Source organism: Spea bombifrons, chromosome 13 (assembly GCF_027358695.1).
Source record: "Spea bombifrons isolate aSpeBom1 chromosome 13, aSpeBom1.2.pri, whole genome shotgun sequence".
Taxonomy (NCBI): Eukaryota; Metazoa; Chordata; class Amphibia; order Anura; family Pelobatidae; genus Spea; species Spea bombifrons.
Window position 1 is genome coordinate 2,917,028 of NC_071099.1, and position 19,735 is coordinate 2,936,762.

The 19,735-nt window shown below is 41.0% G+C and overlaps 1 long non-coding RNA gene and 6 other non-coding genes across 7 annotated transcripts in view; 6 read left to right on the top strand and 1 right to left on the bottom strand.

Moving 5' to 3' along the window:
- The window catches only part of LOC128471156 (uncharacterized), a 42,142-nt gene extending 30,857 nt beyond the window's left edge, over nucleotides 1–11,285 (bottom strand). Inside the window, exon 1 of the long non-coding RNA XR_008346097.1 lies at nucleotides 11,159–11,285. This is a non-coding gene — a long non-coding RNA (uncharacterized LOC128471156). The remainder of the gene's footprint in view (nucleotides 1–11,158) is intronic.
- A 1,205-nt stretch (nucleotides 11,286–12,490) lies between these two features.
- Nucleotides 12,491–12,556, top strand: LOC128472165 (small nucleolar RNA R38). Its single transcript, XR_008346167.1, has one exon. It is a non-coding gene; the product is annotated as a small nucleolar RNA R38 (small nucleolar RNA).
- A 910-nt stretch (nucleotides 12,557–13,466) lies between these two features.
- On the top strand, nucleotides 13,467–13,539 carry LOC128472158 (small nucleolar RNA SNORD65). Its single transcript, XR_008346160.1, has one exon. It is a non-coding gene; the product is annotated as a small nucleolar RNA SNORD65 (small nucleolar RNA).
- A 468-nt stretch (nucleotides 13,540–14,007) lies between these two features.
- On the top strand, nucleotides 14,008–14,080 carry LOC128472154 (small nucleolar RNA SNORD65). Its single transcript, XR_008346157.1, has one exon. It is a non-coding gene; the product is annotated as a small nucleolar RNA SNORD65 (small nucleolar RNA).
- A 429-nt stretch (nucleotides 14,081–14,509) lies between these two features.
- LOC128472155 (small nucleolar RNA SNORD65) lies at nucleotides 14,510–14,582 on the top strand. The gene has a single exon (XR_008346158.1). It is a non-coding gene; the product is annotated as a small nucleolar RNA SNORD65 (small nucleolar RNA).
- A 451-nt stretch (nucleotides 14,583–15,033) lies between these two features.
- On the top strand, nucleotides 15,034–15,106 carry LOC128472157 (small nucleolar RNA SNORD65). Its single transcript, XR_008346159.1, has one exon. It is a non-coding gene; the product is annotated as a small nucleolar RNA SNORD65 (small nucleolar RNA).
- A 267-nt stretch (nucleotides 15,107–15,373) lies between these two features.
- Nucleotides 15,374–15,446, top strand: LOC128472148 (small nucleolar RNA SNORD49). Its single transcript, XR_008346151.1, has one exon. It is a non-coding gene; the product is annotated as a small nucleolar RNA SNORD49 (small nucleolar RNA).
- The last annotated feature ends 4,289 nt before the right edge of the window (nucleotides 15,447–19,735 follow it).

Below are 19,735 nucleotides of genomic sequence, written 5' to 3' on the forward strand. Positions count from 1 at the left end.
AGGCCCAGTCAGAACCGGACTGACTGGGCCTATGAGGCCTCATTAACGCAGGGCATAAGGGGCACCTGCCCCTTAAGCCCGCCGCAACTGCGACCGGGTCCGCCACTCTAAGGGGCCGGGAAGCGCCCACCAGGGCCGGCCTTACGGGTGTGCGGCTGCACAGGGCTTAAATTAAAACATCAGGGTTTTTTCTTTTTTTACTTTATGTAACATCCTCCATGTTAAATAAAGTTTTTGTTAACTTTATTTAACATGGAGGATGTTAAATAAAGTTAAAAAAAACCCGATGTTTTAAATAAAAATGGCCTGCTCTGGCTTAAATGCCCGGGCCTATTTTTTGTCCCAGTCCGGGCCTGCCCATACTGGAGTATGGGATTAACTTTACTCAGAACCATGTGCCATGTTATGCTGAAGTTGGATTTTAATATACTGTACCCAATATAGGGCAGAAATAAGACTGCTTAAATAAATCAGATAATTTATTTAATGTCAACAAAGAAACAGTTTTTTTTATTTTTATATATATAAAAGGAGTACCAGAATAAGGGGACATGACACATTTGGCTAATTTCCAAATGCTTTTTTGAATAGGAAATAGTTGAGAATTTTAAAAGGTCAAGAATGTACATAAGGTTATGTTGAAGAACAAATAAATATTCCAGAGCAGCGGCCCCCCAAGTATCGATGGCTGTTAATATTTCGAACGTCTCTCCTAGTCACACAGATGTTTTATTTTTATTATTTATTGTTTTATGTAGCTCAATAATAATAATATGTAGCGCTGTACAATGGGTAGACATTACAAGTAGTAATTACATTACAGGTGAGGAGGGCCCTGCTCAGTTGAATTTACAATCTAGTTTCATCATCAGTCATTTAGTCTTTTTTATTCTTCAACCCTGCCGATTAAAGGAAACTATGTCAAAAATACATTTTTGCTATGTTATTACACATTATTACACAAACTCAGTAGATGGGATCTACTTATGAATCTGTGACTGTTGCCTTCTGAAATAAGTTTGTAACATCTAACAGAATGCTGCAATAATGTCTACAAAAGAACCCAACAATATGTTAAAGGTTTAGTAGAACTTTGAAACCAGTTTCTGTATTATTGATGCATTTTTTTAAGTGTGATTTATAAAATACCGTAAGTTGTCTGGAGAGAACTGTTATCATGATGTTAATTATGGTAGACCCAGTTACTTTTGAAATACAATCTACCTTTAGGCTTAAAAGTAGCTCAGGAGAAACCTTGTGAGGCATGTTCTGGCATGCTAGTCTGTCTGGCAATGGAGTGTGCCGATGGCATGGACGGGTTGCTGTTGTGGACACTTCTAAAAACATCTTCAGGAGAACATGTGAGCACAAAAAATGGTGCTACCTGACAAGAAAGCAACTGTATACTAAGTCCCTTTGAAGGGACAATCCCTTTTTTGGGACCAGAAACATCTGCCCTTTACTCATCTCCTGATGTCCATATTTTCTCAAAGTTAAAAGCACTCAGTGGTTATATCAAAGTGTTCCACGGGTCAAAAGGCAAAATAATATTGAAAGATCAATGCTACCATGGCCTAACCCCCTAAAAAGTGTAAATGTTGGTAGGTATGTAACTGAAAAGGAGAATCCTGCACGCCAAGAAGAATGAAGGAATTAGAGGAGCAAACACTGCTTTCTTTACTTATCCTGGAAAAAAAGATCATGGACAACCTCTTCACACCTATTCTGTTTGCACGGATGAAAGACAATATCACTTTTTTTAAGACGTTTTATATTATTATGACAGGGAGCCCAGACAACCCACTCGGTTCTTATATTCTTGCATTATCGATGTCTTTGTATTTCAATTAATCTAACACCAGCTTTGACCGCATATATCAGCCTCAGACAGGAGTGTCTCTACCTGAAGCCTGTTCGAGTAAACTGTCAATCACATTCCGACAGACAGCTGTTCTGTGATGGCCACAGAAGATCCTTTTGGGTTGCTGGAACTAGGAAATACATGATTAAGGATTAGAACGTTGCAGTTAACCCATGCCAGCGTAAGGTCTTGTTATATATTTTTTGTTCTGCTGTTGTGTATCCATCCCTATTTCCCGCAACTCTTACCGGCAGTAAATAAAGGTACCCACGTTAGAGCTACAGGATGAGTCTTCTGGCAGGCAAAGGGTTAAAGCTTCACATCCTGTGCTGAATGCGTGGGTGTCAGCTGGTGGAACCATGCAGAACCATAGGTGACAAGGAGCATCTGTGTGAGCTGTCACATCCCCAGTTCCAGAGAGAAGAGGTCACAAAACAGGACTCACCCGCTCCCCCCCCCTTCCTCCTTCACATGGATGGAAGAGCAGGGAGCCAGCTACGGGAACAGCTGGGAGGAAGGTTGGGACCCTGAGAGATCTGCAGAATATTCCCCTTTTAAATTGCAGAGCATTATTCCGTCAATTACATTAGATCCGTAAAGCACTGTAAATCCTATAATAGAAAGTCAATATAACACCGCACAGACCTATACTAAAGCCAGCGGAAACCATTAAATTGCACCAAAACCAGCTGCGAAACATTGCAGAACCAGTTCTTCACAGCCTGAAAAGCTTTTGCCGGCAACACACACAAGATCTGCAGGGCTCCGTACAACAAAAATCCCATGCGGAGAGTTAAATGGGAAAATTACTATGATTTGCAGAGCACTGAACTGCAAAATATGCAGTTTCAGAGGAGCACTGAAATACGGAAACACCTTGTGGGGAATACATCGGGCCAACCTCTGCAGATTTATGTAACAGGAGATACGATGGGGTGAATGCTTTTGGAAGATGATCTACTGAACCCTATAAATCAAAGTATATGAATCCTGCAAATCACTGCAGGTAGTTTCTGGCTCTGTTTACCAACGAGCAGGGGAGTAGATGTAACGTGCGTTATACTTCACAGATCTTCACTAGAGGGTACACACCGATACACAGGGTCTGTAAAACGTTGCCTATGGGCAAAAACAAGGCAGCCATGAGAAATCTAGGGGCACAGTACAAAGCTAAACTCAGGTTTCCCCTACCCTTACTACCACAGCCCACAGCTCCTCTAAAGTCCAGAAATGGGGCCATCTTGGCCCAAAAGCCGGCAAGAGTCCAGACAGGACAGCCCCAGGTCTGCAGGGGCTGGTGAGGGGTACCATGACAGGTCAAGAAGTCTGGGGTTTTACTCCTCTGGTGGCGGCCCTGGATATCTTTAATAGAATGATAAACCATGGACAGACATGAACTTCCAAAGCAGATTCATTAGGCCCCCAAAGCGGTGCAGACGAGAAACATAAGGCGTGTAAGAACTTGGCATGATGTAGCAACTTAAACAGCACTACACTGGAACTATACCACACATACAGAACTTTATATAGGTAAACGTATAGAAGCTAAAGCACTGCATGTCCATGTTAGTTTGCCCTACAGCAAAGGGTCCTGCATAGGGTTCTGCAATGAGAAGTACTTAATGCGATATACTGGGATGCTGCAGATTATTACACATGGAAAGCACACTGTGCGCTGGTGTATAGAACATTTGGCACAGGGATGAATATAGTGGCTCCAGCATTTCCCCCAAAGGCTTTTGATATAATGATTCACAGAGCAGAACATGCAATGAAAAACCACCAGAATGCAGAGCCACTAGAATAATTCCTTGCAGAACATTGCATAATTCTGAGAACAAGAAAGCAAATGGTATGAGCCAAGAAAATTAAACATCTGGAGACATAAGATCAACATGAGGGAGTCCTCTAGCCTGACATTGTCCCACTTAAGAGGTCAGAGGGTCTCCCCATTCAGTACCCCCATTTCCTCTCAACTACACATGTTTTCCAACAGGATCATGTATTTTTCCCATTTTGACAATTTCACATAACATGTTCGTTGGCTTTTTCTCAAGCTCAGTTTATTATCAAAAGAACCTACAATATAGGAATGGATTGAGTAAACCTGTTTGTAATAAGGTATAGCATAAGCAATGATGAGCTATCATCAGTATTAGATGTAAGTTAAATTGGCACCAGGAGCTTAGTGTTATTGGAAGATTCCTGACTTCTCTGTATGTTATGGGACATATATTTAGCACTAAATGTCTACTTTCCAATTTACCGTACTATGTTACACAGGTGTCTCATATCTCTATATCTCTACATCTCTCTATATCTGTGTACCTCTCCCTATCCATTGCTAATTGCTAGTACTTGTCCTTTATATCTCCTTTTTTATATTTCAATCCCGTTCCTGCCTTCAACTCATAATGTGTTCCTTTTAATCAGACTTGGGTGCTGGCCAACTCTTCATGTTCGTCTTCATGGGGAAAAAAATCTTCGTATTCCGCGAATATTCGTCAGTTCCTGTCTTCGGTTCGGGCGAATATTTTTTTTTTTCACGTTTTTTAGAAGGAGTTAATATGGGGGTAACGTGGTATGGACTACGCAGCAGCTTTGGCACCAGGAGTACGAGCGACCCTATTGGTTGTCAGCGGGGGGCTCGTCTGCCATCAATGAAATACAGGTAACGACAGTTAAAAGTCCATACGAACGACCAATAAAGTCGTTTGTACAGACCTTTAACTGTTATAGCAGGGAGACCATTGGTCTTTGTCGACCAAGTTGCTGGGCCAGGATTTTAAAAGTCTGTACGAGCGACCCTGTTGCTAAGCCCCATAACCACTGACGGCAAACCTACGGATTTCCGCTTCCGTCAACCCCTGCGATGCTACGGAGATAAGGTAGGCTAGATGGGGAAGGGACCAGGGAGATTAGTAGACGAAGACGAAGATTCTTCGTGTTGCGTGCCTTCGTCTTCGTGTACGTTTTACCCCCGCTATCTTCGCTTCTTCGGGACGAACATAAAAACGCACTCTTCGTGTTTGTTTTCATGTTAGCCCGAAGACGAATGCACAAGTCTACTTTTAATAAACATCTTCCCCTTAAACTCAAATTACTCTTTTTACCGATCCCCAAACCTCAATCCACTTCCTTTTACATGATCCTGGAACTCAGCGTACCTCTAATTACTAAACAACTTAACATATATCTCCTTTCTATAAGTAGTCCCTGTACCCAAGGCCCATTTCCTGATAATAATCCCTTATTTTTTTAATAATCACAGTGCCTTGCATATATCAAATCTGTAATCCCTGTTTTCAATACTCTTGCCATTAACAATCCAATTACCCCATTCATTTTAGAATACCTTGGAATTGTCAAACTTCCCAATCAAGGTGAACTTTAGGCTGGACATGAAATTAATGGTAAAAAATAAAATTTAATTTATAGGCTATTCTAAAATGATTTGGATCATGCACAAGCAGTGAGGTTAGAGTTACTACACGGCTAGGATGAGGAGACTTTCAAATTGCCTGAGACAGAATGGGAATCTCAAGATCTCTCTCACAACCCCGGCAGTCTCCTGGGACCAGAAAATAGTCCTGAAATGAATAAAGCATAACACAGACTATACCCCTGCAGTGTGTAGAACAGCGTGTGTTTGTGTGTTTTTATATGTGAAGAAGATGTGCGCGTGTAAGTGTGAGATACTAGATGCAGTGGGCGGTTTAGATGTGGATACTCCAATCTCCAAGGGCATCACCCTCTGGAAATCAGATTACAGGGGTCAAATAATCTCGGGGTGGGGAGTGGTGTTTGGCCTAGCCTACTTCACAGCCATTCTTTATCCTATATGAAATTGGTTTGGCTCTTCATCTTGGCCCCTCCTGTCTTCTATAAGAAGTAGGAGAGCTCCACGGAGTCCTGGGACAGTTCCTAGGTATTTGTATAATGCCCCTAAGCAAAGTTCTAGGGTATGGCGATTCGCACAGACTATGCGAAAAGGCAGATTGAAAATTTAGTGCACAACTGTGTACTTCACAGATATGCTTTCATGCTCCAGAATTCCAAATATCGAATGTGGTCAATCTATGGTATTGTTTTACAGACAGCCTAGGAGAGGCCCAAAATAGGGTAAATAATAAGTTTGTACAGAAAATACTTGGGGGGCATATCCAGCCAGTAGGCCTCTAATTAGACAAACATGAAGTACATTATGTTCTTCCTGTTAGTAATTTCTGTCCCTCATCTCCTTCCCTCCTTTTCCCCCCCAATTTATTTTTTCTCTTCTTGCTCAACCTCTCTTCCTGTTATCTCCTGACCCTCTGCACCCACTCCCATCCAGCTGTTCCTTGTTATTTCTCAGATCATAGTGGTTTCTTTCCAGTTTAATTTGAAACGTCCGTTTATTTAAAATAGCGATTTTCACTGGAATTGCAATAACTTTGCCAGAAATAATGTCAGAGAGGTTCTACGTGTGAAGTGATTTTTTCTGGTCCTAGAATGAGGTATTAATTGGGGAAACCAAATCCCTGCTGTTTCCATACTCATTGTTGTGGGTTTTAGGACTGTAGAACACTATGATACCCTCATACCCAGCAAACATTCTGAGGAACATTTGCCCAAAGAGAGACAGAGGGACTTTTTGCCCAAAGACAGACTGTCCATTCAGAAAGGGGCAGTTTCAAGGTATAGGTAACATCAGGGTTCTAGTTAAAATAAATGTTTTTCTTTGCAAAGGTGATTTTAAAGGAACTGAAATTGAGAGGAGGAGAGCAAGACATTACATAGTGTGTTCCAAAGCCATATATGCAAACTATGGTAATAAACTAGTAGGAGGTTCTTTGCTATAGGAAGGTGGTAGAAGCATATCTCATCTAAGGAGCTAAAAATACAAGGCTGGTCATGTCCAGAGATCCGAAATGCAGAGAGGGAAGAGGTGATAAGAGATCATGTCATGGGACAAGCATAAATGTTTAAGAGCAAATAAATATATGGGCTATTCCATAGTATAGGAAAGGTATGACAAATTACTTCACAAACCCCCGCGTGCCAAACTTCAGAGGACACTTTATGGAGTCAAGCCATGCCATATAAATTTACGTTTGTGAGGGTTTTAGGAAGGGTGTCTATGGAGGGCTTGTATCCGCATTGGAACCAAAGCTGAAGGATATTAGTGGGTTTACTCGCTAAAGCAGGAGTTTGGAGAAGAGGTGAACATTTCCCTGATGAGCTTCCCATGCAAGAAGAGCTTGGTTTGCCATGGACAATGTATAGCTGACGCAATGAGATTTCTTGAAAGTCATCTCATTGTACTATGCCTTATTCAGGGCCAACTCGTCCATTTGCAGGACAAGTTTCTCTTGATAATACATAGTGGAGTCGGTAAGTTAAAGTGGCAACTCTACTGCAAACACCTCTAGTGGATAAACCTTCCCTGAATGGCAGCACAAAAAAATGTCCTTCCCAGAGATCCTAAATCTACAAAACACAAGGAGACAGCAGAAGGTTTGGTTACCTGGTGCCTCTTTTAGAAGATCACGTCTGGGATATTTTTACTAGGTCGCATGAGATGTGTCTAGTATAGCTGAGCTGAGACAATGGCATTTTTAATAGAGACTATGCTGAGCCATATTGTGGAGGAACTATGGGCATCCAAGTTGACATCAAGTTCCTGCCATATACTCAGGGATCCAAGGGGTCGAGCAATGCTTGTAATTATCTAGATACATTATAGGACCTAATTGACAGGTTCCCCATCCCTGCAGATATAATGTTTAACATAAGGGTTAAATAGAGCAAAATTGGAGAAAAAAAATAATGTTTTATAATGCACACCCACACACTCTCTGGACTGTGCATGAAAATGGGAACAAATAAAGGAATGGAACAGTAAAAGATTTAAGAAATTCTGTCTTGATTATGTCTTTATCTCCAAATGTGAGTTTAATCTTCCATTTAATTTCTAATTCAGTGTTTGCTTAATGGTCCATTGATATGCAAAGTCTCCAAACTCATTAACTCTCCGTTTCAGAGGATCAGCATTTTAGCATATGGTGCCAAAATAAGTCTATACTGACATTTTCTGCACAGCACTACAGTATAAAACCGCAGATGATTATACAAGTTGTGTAGTTCTGAGCTTACACTAAAGAAACACTTATTTAATGTTAATCCTCTAGATGCTAAGTTTGCAAACAGAGCCTTCTTTACCTATTAAATCTGTTTGTTTTAGTCCACCAATTCTAGTTTTGTCATTGAATTAATGTTCTGTAAAAAGTGATGTGTAAATTGTTGGTGCGAGAAAAAAATAAAAGATAATAATAATTATTATTTAATGTTTGGCAAAGCATTGAGAACATTTATTGATTTCTTCATGTATGACAGAAAGCATTCATAATGCAATCCTACCCCCTAATGGCTGCAATTTGACATTACGGGCTTCCTCAGTAGTTTGACAAAATTTTCATGCAAAATATAATATTTTGGGGGGGCCCACCTGCCAGTGGCATTCCAAGGGGTGGTAGGCACAGACTGACCAAAATGGGGAAAAAAACGCACTTCGCAAATGTGGCCTTTTAGCCCCCAAACAACCAGAAGAACTCATGCATGGTATCACTGTCCTCAAGAGATGTTGCTGAACACATATTGGGGTGTTTGACAGTGACGTATAGCAGGAGTGGTAAATTCATATCTGAAGTACGAAAAAAAACACACACACAAAAAAAAAAATACCACCACAAATTTTGACAAAGTCTGCTGGTAAAATTAGTGCAAGGAAAGGTTTAAAATACCAGCATTTGAAATACCCTGCGGTATCTAGTTTTAAAAAAATATGTTTTGATGGGGTACATTAAACTTCACCAGCTTCAGATAGCTTCCAAATAGGACATGGTAGCAGAAGGAGCAGATGTCAAAGTCCCAAGTTAAAAATGGTGGCATTTTACCACCCAAACAACCCCACAAACCCATGCATGAGGGGAATCACTATACTCAGGAGACGTGGCTGAACAAATATTGGGGTGTTGTTTGGCAGTGACATACCAGCAATCGACATCTTGGGGTGTCTAGGTTTCAAAACTACGCTTGATTATAAGACAACCCTGATTATAAGACGACCCCACAAAATTGTAATATTAAAAAAGTTCACATGTAAACTATATTTTTACATTTAATAAGAACTATGATGGAGAAAAATGCATTTTTTGTTTGTATTTCTTTTTATTTGAGTCAGGAACCGGGTCCATACGACTGTAAAGACCCGGTACACCCAAAGATTGTGTTAAGGAGTTACAGTGCAGTAGTGGAGTTGGACAGAGCCTGGTGAAGGGCAACCGCACTCACCCGGGTGTTGAGCACCTAGGGTAGTGCAGCCATATACCAGCGCCCTGACATAGCAGCAGGTGTAGTCCAGAACAGAGCAGAACTAAACTTGGCTGGATGCGGAAATCCAAACTAAACTTGGAGATATCCTGCAGGCACCCTGGATCAGGCATGAGACATAGCACTAGAATCATGTCAGCAGAGTATATAGCGGAAACAAAGCAAGCAAGGGTGACAGAGCAAGAAACAAGGAAACCGAGCAAGGAACATAACCAGACAAGACATACATGATACAGGGCACAACAAAGGACAGGGAACAAGGCAAGGAACACAGGGGAAGGAGTGAGGAGTCGGAATCCTCGGACGCTTCTCTTTTAAGCAAGGATAGGACATATTAACTGGGACATGGGGAGCGGAGAGAGGAACCTGAACCCTCAGATGATTCAGGGAAGAAGGGCAAAGGTACATAAGAGACAGACGCACATGGATACAGGAACTAGCCTAGGACTATGAGAGAACAATTGGAGATTCCGTCACATCATATGGCCATAGTATGCTTAGCCCACCACTACGCCAAAGTACTCCAATGACGGTGGGTCCTAACGCTAAGCCCTGCATACGAAAGTACTGATAAACTAAACATTGAATCCAAACACAGAGCCGAGAAGGACATACCTTTAGACTGCAGACTGAGACAAACAGAACAAACGGGTGGGACACACCTTATAAAGGAAACAGGAGCTGAAGCAAAGAGCAGACTGGAATCAAGGAATCAGAGGTTCAGGACAGAGCATATGGAAATCCAGGAGTGGACCACAGCAAAACATGGGAACTGAGGCAAGGCAGGGAAAAACAGACATATGCAGCTCCGCAGCCTGGATGGACCCTGACAATTTGCCAACCTGCCCCCAGTTATGCCTTATATCCCTTTTATATATGCCACTCCCCACCCGAAATGCCTTATACCCCCTATATGCCACTCTGCCCCCCAGAAATGCCTTATACCCCCCTATGTGCCAATCTGCCTACCTCAGGGGCGCCACCATGGCTGTCTTAAATGCGGGACAAAAGCCTGCACTAACCGTGATCGCAGGGGTCACTTCCACAGAGTCTCTTGTGCCACCCAGGATAGGCAGTAAACCAGCGGAGTTACGTGACTCACGTCACATGACGCATTTAGGGGGTATAAGGCATATCTGGCGGCAAAGTGGCATATCAGGAGGCCAGGGGAGGGCTGGCTGGCTACGGCCTGAGGGCCAAGTCTAGTTAAGTGTTCCATTGCACCACCGAATCAGCCCACCATACATGCCCATCTTTTTCTGATTTTTCCTGATTTCTTTTCCTGATCCTTTTTAATAAATATGCAGATTGAAATAGATTAAATAACACAAAACCTTCACTTTTCTGCTCACTGATTTCTGGGCCTAGAAAATTCTGTCCTTTAAAGTGACTAAAGTTCAATTTATTCCTACAGAAAGTAAAGTGCCAGGAAACAGATGATCGAATACACACCAGGACAGGCTCTGGCACACCGACTTCAAAAGCACATGAGGCAGAATTACCAGATTTGGGGGGGAAATGGTTTTGAAATAGCAAAACGCAACTTGTACTAGTTGGCCAATAACTTGCAGAAAAAAAGCAAAAAAAAAAAACTCATAACAAATAGTAGAATCTTTCTAGCAGTTTTTTCATTAGCTTTTTTTAGATGAGTTTTTTTTTTTGAGGAAATTAGATGATATGATCAGAAATGGTATCTGAAGAAAGCCCTACTTGTCCTGAAAACAAAACACAATATATAACTTATACAGTGGGTACAGTAAATGGGGGAGGAGCAAATTACAGCTACCGCAAAAGTGTTAAAAAAAGCCTTGGTCACGAAGGTTAAAGAAAATAAAAAAATAGCCTGGTCCTTAAGGGGTTAAGTAAAGGATACTATGTTTCTTTTTATGTAGAGAAGGCATTTTCTGCGCATGCGTGTTTGCTTACCGCCCGATGGACTACTTTTCCCAGCATGCTTGCCGATGCGTCGCGAGAATAAAGGCGTTGTTTGCTGGGGTATATATAATCTTGCGTTGGAGGCTGGTTCTCTCTTGTCGGCATTGCGATGGCGAATACAGGGTGAGTTCTTTGCCGGGAAAAATCTAGCGCCATCCTTCCGCGTAAGCCATGTGCTGCGGTCCCGTGCTAAATGGTGTAGTAGCCGCGTCTCTGAAGAAGGCCAATATTGGGGTATTTAGGGCGTTTAGTTGGCTTACGATGTTTGTGAGATGCAAAGGATATCAGTTTTAAGCGGTCTGTGTGCTACCTGTTTGTTTATTACGGTAAACCTGCACACAATGGATTTCTAAACCGTTTATTGCAGGGGGGTTAACGCTTGCGTTTATATAAATGTAAATATTCTGCCGCTGGGGAAAAAAATATCCGTATAAAGTAAATCTGGCGCAGTCAATCTTAATAGACGGGACACTTTTGTTAATTTTTAATAAAGTTTTGATTGCATGAATGAGCATTGCCTTAGTACTAATGAAGTAGCCTGGCTATGTTAAGGGCATGGTAGGTACACAAACAAATGGTTAAATGGCATAATATGCTATACAGTTTGGGTAGTCACTTTCACAGTTATGCCAACCTTTTGCTTTTTTTCCATGGCTGAGATGCCTTGGTTTAGGCTGATAGAAGCAATAATCCAGAGTAGGTGAGGGCCTAGCTGCAGCATAGTCTGACCCTCTGCAAGACTGCTGGGATCCCTCTGCAAGGCCGCTGATCTAACTAGATCCCTTGGCAATGTTTTTAAGCTTCTTTTCCCATGGCCGAATGCTCCTGCATGCAGTTTTCCCTCTTAACAAATCTGCATCGCTGCTGTGAATGGAAAGCATGCTGGTAACTAGCAGAGAGAACTTGGCTACTTGTTCTTGATGCTCTAGGTTAAAACGTAGCATTGCGGCAGCGCTTATCTAGGCATCAACAGTGCTTGTCATCAGGTGGCCACCCCATTGCCAGTCTGTTGATGCTGTAAAAATATGCTTAGTCTTAAGTACTTGGTCATAATATCCTTTAATGCTAAGAAACATGCGCTCATCTTAAGTTATTTTATTGTTGTATTACAGGGCTGCAATGGATGGTGTAAGACGTCGCGAGCACTTTGTAACTTGCTACCGTATATTGGGTCCGGCAATGGTTGCGACAGTCTATTCAGCTGATTTCTCTACCCCATGGCACCATGATTGTGGATCAACAAGAACGTGATGTCCAGTTTGCCTAAGGTATGTCTCAACTAACTCTGTTAGAACGCTAGATGCAAATTTCTTTAATCTACTGTAAAGCCGAGGATGATTTGTTATCCCTGTCTGAGATAATGAAGACGCTGTAAAATCTGAGGCTTTTGTTTCACTAAAGAGGCCTAGCTACCAATATACGTGTAAATTGTACTTGTTGTGTTGCAATCTAAATATATATATATTGTACTAAGTAAAGCATCTTCTGTCTGAGATGGTTTGCTTTCCTGAAAAATTTGGTAATGTATTAAAAAATGTAACCAGTTAGTGGCTAATGCCCACTCTGCAGATGCCTCTGCTGGCTATATGGTACATGATTTAAAACCATTCTAGGTGTTAAACCCTGCTTGCTGCCACCTAGTGTACAGAAGTCAGAACTGCACCTGCACAAAGGTGTTTGATCTGTCTTTTAAACCTGCACACAGCCTGTAGTTCTGTTGTGTTCCTCACTGATTGCTGATATGTTTACTCTCTGCAGGACATTTGTTAAATGACAGCTGTGAAAGGAATGCCCAACGTATCAACTGAGGTATGATTTATTACATTTTTTTTTTTAAATAAAAAAGCTAAACTAACACAAGCATGTCCTTGCTTTATAGGGGGAAGTAATTCTTAGTGGGAAAGCAAACTGTTGTTTACACCACATAGACTGTGCCACTTCTGAGCAGAGCTTCCATAATTAAAAATGTTTGACTTGCATTAAGGCAGCCTGATCAGGATACTAACTCATCAGGTTTGCTAGAATGCTTGTGTGCTCCTGGCACTGCCCAGTATATTAAACATTCATAAGATGCCTGTGAAGCATGCAATATCGTTAATGCTTGCAAGAAGTCAAACCTCCACTGCGTGCAACTTGCGTAAATGGAGATTTAAGGCTTTGTAATTAAGGAGCACTTTTAACCCTCGGACGCTCATGCAATACAGTAGTGTGGTAAACTGCTTGGAAATATACAATGCACTGACCTGGCTGAGAACCATACTTACTACCCGCTATGCTGTAATTTATGTGAATGACTGCACGATGATGAGGTAAACCATAAAATAGCTGGAATTACCGGCAGACTGCAAGTGTTGAGAAAGGTTGATCTGAGTGCAAAAGCAAATTTATTTTATATAGTGCCATCAAATCCCGTAGCGCATATCTGTACAGTTATTGCTTGCATTCTTTGTATCAATCTAGTCTTGTTCTTTTAGGTGATGTGGCGACTCAATTCGTTGCAGAAGCTGATTCAGGACTTAATGGTAAAGAATCTTTTCTACATATGCCAGAATAGGGCACAAATATTGGGGACAACTGCATTGTACATGCCTGTAAGCTTACAGTACATAGGGTATTATGGCACAGCATGAGATGGCATGCTTACAGCCTAGTGCATTATTAGTCAGTTAGGTTACTACTTTATCATACTCCTCGATACCTATTCAATGGCAAGAATAACCCAACCTCAAAGTAGTAAAAGATGCACAATGGCATCTTAATTTAAAGCACCTATGATTCATATTATAGCAAGTACCTAGTGATGTTGCCTTCCAATGTATTAAATATGCAATGAATGTGCGCAATGATGAGATTAAACACAAAATAGCTGGAATTACCGGCAGACTTCAAGTGGTGAGAAGCGTTGATCTGAGTGCACCCTCAAATCCTGTTTATTCTTGTATTGCTTGCGTTCTCCATATCAATCCGGCTTTCTCTACTTTAGATGATGGAATGCATCAGGATTTGCTGCAAAAGCTGATCAAGGATCTCTTAATGGTAAGTAACCTTCATATATGCCAAATATAGAGGGCATAGATATTGGAAGTGAAACAAAGATGTGCCTGTAGTAAGTTAACATTGGATAGGGTATTGCTGCACGCTGAGTATGTTATGCACAAGTGCATTAGTCAACTAGGTTACTTTATCGTACTTCACGATACCTATTCAATGGCAATAACATTACCCCGAAAAGTAGTGAAAGATGCACAATGGCAGCTTAATTTAAAACGCATATGATTCATATTATAGCAAGTACCTAGTGATCTGTTGCTTCCCAATGTCTTAATCTGCAATGAATGTGCGCGATGATGAGGTTAAACTCAAAATAGCTGGAATTACCGGCAGACTGCAAGTGGTGAGAAGAGTTGATCTGAGTGCACCCTCAAATCCGGTTTGTACAGTTATTGCTTGCATTCTCCATATCAATCTGGCTTTTATCTACTTTAGATGGAACGCATCAGGATTTGCTGCAAAAGCTGATCAAGGATTTCTTAATGGTAAGTAACCTTCATATATGCCAAAAATAGAGGGCATATATATTGGAAGAGAAATAAAGGCTGTATTGTACTGTGCCTGTAGTACGTTAATGCCTGATGGGCTATTATTGCACATGATGAGCATGTTATGCACATGCGTTTATTAATCCATTGGTTTACTACTTGATCACACTTCTTGATACCTATTCAATAACTAATAACGATTCGCCTAAACCCCAAAGCAATAACAGATGTACAATATTCGCTTAACATAAAGCTCCTATGACTCGTGTCATAAAGTACCTAGTTACTTGTTACTCTTCCAATATCTTAATTGGCAACAAACATGTGTGGTGATGATATTAACCTGAAAAGAGCTGGAATTACCGGCAGACTGCAGGTGGTGAGATGGTTCTCTCTGACGCACACCTACTGGAAAATGTGCGTGGTGTTTGATCTTCATACAAATGTACTAACGTTCTATTGTTCCTGTCTAGGATGGTATTGGGGCAAATGACAGACGTAACGGACTGATCGCTTGTGATGTAAGTTTTAATAATCACATGATTGGGGGGGTTTTAAAATCTTGTGTGGAGCTTGAAAATCTGGCTTGCCACAAAAGAATGCAAATTTAGCTTGTTTCCTGTGATTTTTGGCTACTACCTGCTGGGGGTGCTCGCAGCCCATGCTTTCACATGATGAGATTCAGGATATAGGAAGTGCCGTCAGATGCGATAACTGATGAGAACTTTCCTGCTCTGAGTTGTACATATTAATCTTTCCATCTGCATTCTGTTACTGTTAATAGTAATAACAGTGTTCCTGTTCCCCCAGGGCAGTAGCTGTGTGCTGGGCATCTGCGTAGTGAGTCTGGTAAGTGGAGTTCAATTTATTTTCTAGAGCCTATGATTATTTGTTATCCCTGTCTGAAACTTCATCTGAGGGACACATTCTTACTGAGGCTCCATATACAGTTTTACTTGTAGTGACAGATAAGTGTCTGTCGGTATGAGTTTAGTTTAATTTGTGCTCGTGTTCTTTATCTCCTCTCCAGATAAGCTGCTCTCTGCTGAAACTACTGGGGATTGTACGTGTTGAAGCAGGGTGCAATAACGGTGCAAGCATCTTGCTGGACTTTTGTTTCCCTGAAATAAAATATTTCAACTTAATTTTGTCTACTTTTATATGATGGCAATTTGGGTAGGAGGGGACTTTGACACCTCTGCTTTTACATGGAGACTGATGGAAGTAGCACAAAGGCATGGTCCTTGGCCAATGTGTGGAAAGACTAGTTGCCTCTGTTATACCATCACTGGCATGTCTCAAAGCTGGGTGTTCATTTGAAGCTATGGTAGTACGCCTCAATGAAGGTAAAGGGAGCAAAGACCATAGGGTTAAAAAATGGGTGAGCAGAACACTCAGTGATATATCAGAAGACAGGTTCTGAGCTTGCTTCAAAGATCATTAAAGAACTGCAGCACAATCAATACAGGCCATGATGAATTATGGTGTTCAACTTGGTCATCTGATGCCGAGATGGTTTGGCAGAGTATTAAAGTACAAATGTTTAAAATTAGGACATGAATGGTCTATAATATGATGTCTCTTAAAATAGAAGCCAATACATATCTTGTCTAAGTATACACTCTGTCCATGACAAGCAAGCTGCCAACATTGCTGATCTGATATCCGCCAATCACATGTTGGCAAGGGAAAAGCCTCAGTAAATGCTGATAGGCTTCTGCAGAAACGGTGGGTTACAGGGACAGTTTAGCTATTCTATGATGGCTGGGTATCAGTGGCCTCTGAAGTATATATTCCATGCTACTTATAGCTCTGTATACTGAATAAAGGTGTATAATGCAGTTTGCCGATTAAAATGTGTTTAAAACCATTTTTGAAAGGAAAAATGACCAGGATCTTGGGATTTGGGTCAGTTTATTTCCTTCTCCTGGCTTTAAATGTGGTGCCTTTTCTGCTGTTCAAGGTCTATGGCTGAACATCTTAATTTGCATAGCAATTACACTGATAAAACATACATTGTTTGAATAAGTATACTAAAGCTGGATTGGAATCAACAGCCTCCTGAGATTAGAAGGCTTGTTTAGCGTGGTTAGAAGCTGTTACTCGGCAACCTGAGAGATACTGCTTTGTTACTTCATGTAAAATACTCTTGAGGGGGAAGGTGAAAATCCCTAGGTTTCTAATAAGTTACTTAGATCTCTGCGTGGTTAATGTGCTACTAGTAGGCGCCAGGCCACATGGACATAGAGCCCTGGTCTCATCGGTGGTCAGCATGTGGGGGGTGAAACTGCCCAAATTCTGTTGAGTAAAGTGGAGGGGACTGTGTGGGTTTTGGAGTCGCTGAATGCCTCGCTATCGAGACATTTCAGCAACACCGTTTAAGCTTAGAAGGTGATTATTGATGGCGTTTTGAGCCATTTTAAATCAGGCTATTGTTTGTGTAGTCTTTGTTCAGTAATGTTTGGAATACATAGATTGTATTGCAGTTTATCCTGTCAGTTTCCTGGAAAGACCTTGCCCCCTTCTTGCTTCTTCCAATGCAACCCTCTTTTTATATAGGTTATTCAGCCTCCTCACACTGATATTAGTTTTAAATGTTGGCATGTGAGAGAACCATCACTGTCGTGGAGAGAAAAAGAATAGACAGTAAAACAAATGCAATCGGCACAAAATAGAGAACATAATAAACAAAAATAAAACTGTTAAACCAAGACAATTTTATATAAGTGTTCAATGCACGCCTTGCCCCTTGTTGAGTTGAGGGGCAGTGAGTTCAGATGCCCTGCCATGGGTACCTTGATTGCATTTAAGAGGGCAGGAAGAGAAAAAAAAATGGCTTTCATCTGCAAACCCTACTTTCAGTATGTTTATATATTTTTGAGAGTTTTAAATATGCTATAATTCAGTTTTAAGCCTTCCCCATGGCTTCATTGTTCTGAGGAGCTTGTGCAGTAATGGGATGTATTCACTAAGCTACGTGTTGATTTTCATCTCGCTGACCTTGAAAAAAAAAAAGTACGAAGGGCCAAAAAAAAAAAAAAAGTTTCTGAGAGAATAAGTGGCCGGCTGTAATTCATAGTTAATGTAACTTGACTTCACTCGCTGGATTACACAGATATAATCCGTCAATCTCTCTGCGGCCAGCCCTTTGTGACACATAGGAAAGTCCAAAATGTGAGTCTGAGTTCCTGGCTCAGTAAATAAATGCTTATGTGCTTTGGAAGACACCGTAAAGTCATGTCATTCCTACCCCTACAGGAGAAGGTGAGTCTACAAATAAAAAGCAGATTCTGATGTCATTTCAATCTCTGATGTCATTAAAAGGAAACGCCCATTTTTTTATTAGTGTTTTGTTTTCCAAAATATTGTGCTGTTTTCTTTCTTGAAATAGTTCTAGTTTTTGTGCGATATAATGCTTTAGTGCGCCAATTTCTTTGACGAGTACCCTTATTATACTGCCTGTTATAAACGCTAGAATGGCTCAGTCTTAGACTTTCATTAGTCAGTGTTTGGCTGGATGACTATGTACAGACTTCATAGCATTGCCACAAAGTCAACTTGCAGCGGTGTTTCAGCAGGAGGAGTTACCCAAAATATAGCGCCATCAATTTACTCAGCACTTCGTACAAATATTCAAAAAGTATGGCAAAACTAGAATATCTAGACTAAGACAAACTCATACGTTAGGTAAAGATCTCCCTGCCTGCTCGCTTGCATGGTATCACATCGGCAATTTTGGGGTTTTATAGATGAAGTAAGCTTATTGGAACATAATGCTAACCATACTTATGGTCTATGTTATAGAAACTTACCAAAATTGTTTTGCCAATATTTTCTTCAACTCCAGTGTACTTCTTTATACATTGTACTGGTAGCAGGATGGCGAGAGATTTGGAGTATAGTGCTGCTAGACAATGCCATATTCCAACCCTCTGCCCAAATAGATCCTCAGGGTATTTGGTCTGTCGACAAAAGCTACTTTCTCAACAGGAATATGGCAATTTGGGAAACGCATGCAGCCCGGTGTAATGCATTGGTAAATCAAAAAGCTATCCTTTCGATATTTCCCATGTTTTGTTTTGGTTTTTTTTTTATGGTTACCCATTTGATGATGTAGCAACACAATAATATTTGGTCTTGGGATATATATCTATATATCTATCTATATATTTCCCATAGTATCTGCAGGAATAAGAAGTACTGTGTGTGTGAGAGAGTCTGTAAGATGTGGTAGTCATGCAGCTCAGTTTGATAAGGCATTATAATTGTCTCATGTTTATTCTAAAATAACCCTTGGCTTGACACGTATTTTGTGTCTGAATTGAATGTCACGTGACAGGCGCATCGTCCAGAGAGGGCTAAAAGTAACAAAATCAACCCAATAAATGAGACCACACCAATATGTTGGATAAACATATAAAACAGTAAGCTTGTCTGAGCAGGGCCCTCCACACCTGTTGTCTGTTAGTCAATTTATGTTACATACTACTTATGTCCTGTCTACCCATTGTGCAGCGCTACGGAATCTGATGGCGCTATATAAAACAATAAATAAAATAATAATAATACCAAACAATAAGTCATTGTCCACATAACATTACACATTCCCCCACATGTCAGTAACACATAGACAATGACCCCCCCCCAGATAACTGATATAACAATAAACATCACCATACCTGTAAAGTGCTAAAACCCAACCAAACCAAGGGCATTCCGTGACACCCCCGGGTTCTGAGCCTCAAAACCTACCATACCAACCAATCAACCATAACCAACCAAAACATCCCAATTCTACCCCCCACCTTACCAATCCAGCCCTACCGCTGTGACAAAGCGAAGCCAGAGCAAAATCAAAATTCAGGGAGGGACAAATTAAATGTGACCATTATCTAAAATATTTGCCCATTTATAGCACTGAAAAAGACCCCACCTACTAAACCCTGTAACCAACCCCAGGCCTTGTAACATATTAAAGCCCTCTTCCAAGCTATGTAGAGGCCTGTTCCGCTAAGATGTGCTTCTCCTC